The sequence below is a fragment of the Schistocerca americana genome, chromosome 2 (assembly GCF_021461395.2).
Source record: "Schistocerca americana isolate TAMUIC-IGC-003095 chromosome 2, iqSchAmer2.1, whole genome shotgun sequence".
NCBI classification, from domain to species: Eukaryota; Metazoa; Arthropoda; class Insecta; order Orthoptera; family Acrididae; genus Schistocerca; species Schistocerca americana.
Window position 1 is genome coordinate 113,461,646 of NC_060120.1, and position 4,007 is coordinate 113,465,652.

The window sequence follows — 4,007 nt, forward strand, 5'->3', positions numbered from 1 at the left end:
ATATTTATTGACCCACAATACAACAAAGACAGTAAGCTAAAATTAGTTTATTCGCAAAGACAAATAGTCCCCAATACTTAAAAGAGGAGTCTATAAGATCAGTGTGGCTACACAAAAAAACGGATACATCACTGTGTACCAGATTTGTAGAACAACAGCACAGAAGCTGGAAGATACACATAATAGACGACGTTTTGCGCAGTATTGTTTGGAAACCTGCCAAAGTTACTTAGAAGATGTACAAATACTGCTATCTGGGCACAATTGACGAGATTATCTCTTACTGGTTCACTGGAAATTATGAGACACCACAAGAATCATCCACAACAGCTACTGAATAAGCAAACAGGTCTGAATACTCTCCACTGATACTGCCTAACCAAATTGCACCACACTGTTGAACCATACGCAACTGTTACGAGACTGAGTACCCAACCCATCTTTATTAAGTTACGCGCGATTATAGATGTATTTACCAATACTACGTGCCTCCCCTTTCCCGCCTCCCCCCCCCCCTCCCACCGGCCCATGAACCACGGACCTTGCTACTACTGGGGTGGCTTGCGTGCCTCAGCGATACAGATACCCATATCGTAGGTGCAACCACAACGGAGGGGTTTTTGTTGAGAGCCTAGACAACCGTGTGTTTCCTGAAGAGGGACAGTAGCCTACTCAGTAGTTGCAGGGACAACATTCTGGATGATTGACTGATTTGTCCTTGTAACACCACCAAAAAGGCTTTGCTGTTTTCGAACTGCGAACGGCTGAAAGCAACATGAAACTACAGCCACAATTTTTCCAGATGGCATATGTCTCTACTGTATGGTTAAATGACGATGGCGTCCTCAGTCCTCTTTGGTAAAATATCTCAGCGGTAAAATAGCCCCCTTTCGCATCTCCAGGCAGTGACTACTCAGGGGAATGTCAGATCCTTTGATTGGACAGATAGGTTAGAAAATTTAAAAAGGGAAATGAATCGGGTGAAGTTAGATATAGTGGGAATTAGTGAAGTTCGGTGGCAGGAGGAACTGGACTTCGGTCAGGCGAATACAGAGTTATAAATAAAAAATCAAATAGGAGTAATGCAGGAGTAGGTTTAATAATGGATGACAAAATAGGAATGATGATGGTCGAAGTAGAGAGGATATAAAATGTAGACTGGCAATAGCAAGGAAAGCGTTTCTGAAGAAGAGAAATTTGTTAACGTCGAGTATAGATTTAAGTATCAGGATGTCGTTTCTGAAAGTATTTGTATGGAGTGTAGCCGTGTGTGGAAGTGAAACATGGACGATAAATAGCTTGGATAAGAAGAGAATGGAAGCTTTCGAAATGTGGTGCTACAGAAGAATGCTGAAGATTAGATGGGTAGATCACATAACTAATGAGGAGGTATTGAACAGAACTGGGGAGAAGAGGACTTTGCGGCACAGCTTGACTATAAGAAGGGATCGGTTGGTAGGACATGTTGTGAGGCATCAGGGGATCACCAATTTAGTATTGGAGGGCAGCGTGGAGGGTAAAAATCGTAGAGGGAGACCAAGAGATGAATGCACTAAACAGTTTCAGAAGGATGTAGGTTGCAGTAAGTACTTGGATATGAAGCAGCTTGCACAGGATAGAGTAGCATAGAGAGCTGCATCAAACCAGTCTCAGGACTGAAGACCACAACAACAACAACAACAACAATAGATCTCTTAGTCCTAGCGCACAAGTTTGCGTGAACTGAGTCTCTCAATAACGTAAGTAGATTTTCCAGGTCCAAGAGGAATCTTTGCTAATAAAATTATGAAGTCTTAGCTGAATTCGCGGGCCGGTGTAGCCGAGCGTTTCTAGACGCTTCAGTCTGGAACCGCGCGACTGCTACGGTCGCAGGTTCGAATCCTGCATCAGGCATGAATGTGTCTGATATCTTTAGGTTAGTTAGGTTTAAGTAGTTCTAATTTCTAGGGGACTGATGACCTCTGATGTTATGTCCCATAGTGCTCAGAGCCGTTTGAACCATTTTTTCTTAGCTGAATCCAGTAAATTTCAGGGCCGTAACTGGCACTACCAACGTAAGTTATGTACTGCTTTTGTGATAAACATAGTTCCCAGAATATAACTCGGAAGTACGTCTTCCTACCACATTAAAATTGCGTGGTCTTCTACAGTAAAGACGAACCAGACAGCTTTTTTAACATTACGATAAACCAGAGTTAAGTACTGTTACGGTTTAGTGCGACTTAAGAGTAATCGGGCGTGTCGTTTAGAGGCAACTATTCGGAAACAATTACGTGAGCAGCTGTGGGTGTTACGCCACCGGATAGGCAGTAGGCCAGTGAGGGAGTGTGATTCACCTCCGTATAATGTTTACATGGATATGATAAACTGCGGCACTGATTAGATAGATGCTTTCTGCATACTGGCTTTCGGTCACTCCTAGCCTGACGCCGGTTCGACGGCTGGTGTGTGATTTTTTACTTTATCAAGCAGATTCTGGTTCTGTATCATCATTCTGAATGGATCTCCTCTAAGATCTTTACATCACTGAAAAATTTGTTGGGCTATCGGAATTCGAATCCGTGACGTCTGCTCAGTAGGCAGTACCTAGTGCTGACCAGTAGACCACGGAAGCGACTGTACAAATATTTTCAGGCACATCATGTTGTTATATCTACCATGTTGTAATGGAGCAACAAAAGAGGTAATGATAAAAACATCTAAGACGTTAGGCCGGTACTCCTTTTCTACCTTCTTTAGTGCTCGTCGTTTCGATCCCACTGCTGGGATACTCTTCAAGAATCCATTGATGACCGTGTATGACGGAATGCGTTCTAAAAACTCAGAAGATTTTTAAAATCAATGTCAATGGTCACGAAAGCCTACACACTTACGTAGTATTAGAGGTGTTGATCTTTGAGATGATCGACAAGCAGTGGATGAACAAAGACAGTCTCACAGAATAGGCGCGACTGCCCTTTATAGCTCTTGCTTGGAAGTAGACGCGAATCCAGGAAATGGCGCAGGGGAGAGCTATGGGGGAGGGGAGAGAGATCGTGATTATTACAATGTTTCAATCAAATCAGAAAACGGTATCAGAAAATCCTCAGTTTTCAAGAAGGGACTAACATTCATTATCTTCATCTAATGAGGAATAATGCCACATTTGTTGCTTCTTTCTTAAGAAATCTTTCCTGAGAAGTCGTTTTCGCAAAAAGGGCCTGCTTTAACTCGCATAGCCGGCAACGGCCTTGCCACATTGGATACACCGGTTCCCGTCAGATCACCGAAGTTCAGCGCTGTCGGGCGTGTCCGGCACTTGGTTGGGTGACCATCCGGGCCGCCACGCGCTGTTGCCATTTTTCGGAGTGCACTCAGCCTCGTGATACCAATTGAGGATCTACTCGACCGAATAGTAGCGGCTCCGGTCCAAGAAACCCATCGTAATGACCAGGAGAGCAGTGTGCTGACCACACGCCCGTCCTCTCCACATCCTTAGCTGAGGATGACACGGCGGTCGGATGGTCCCGATGGGCTACTTGTGGCCTGAAGACGGAGTGCTTTTAAGTCACATAGGCGCATAATGTAAGTACAATTCGAATATCCACGGCTAGATTTTTCTTGAAGGCATCGCTGTAGCGTACCTTAAAACTAAAATAAAAGGAGCCATTTTGACAGCAGCGTGTTTCAAAGCCCTTGTGTCAATTCTGTTTGATTCCGTAAAAAATGATTTTATAGTTTTTAGAAGTGAATATTCGTTTGAAAATACAGTAATCTTCTACATATACAAGATGTTGGGAAATTTCCGTTACAAACTTCTAGGATTTGTAGATGATGATGTTTGGTTTGTGGGGCGCTCAACTGCGTGGTATTCAGCGCCGTACAAAGTCCCAGTTTTTACAAAGTCCAATTTTTACGCAATCCAATCTAGCCACTGTCACGAATGATGATGATGATGATGATGATGATGATGATGATGAAATGACGAGGACAACACAAACACCCAGTTCCAGGATTTGTAGAGGAGA

The 4,007-nt window shown here is 43.5% G+C and overlaps 1 pseudogene; it reads left to right on the forward strand.

Moving 5' to 3' along the window:
• The first annotated feature begins 3,220 nt into the window (after positions 1 to 3,220).
• LOC124597172 lies at positions 3,221 to 3,338 on the forward strand (annotated as a pseudogene).
• Positions 3,339 to 4,007: the final 669 nt, after the last annotated feature.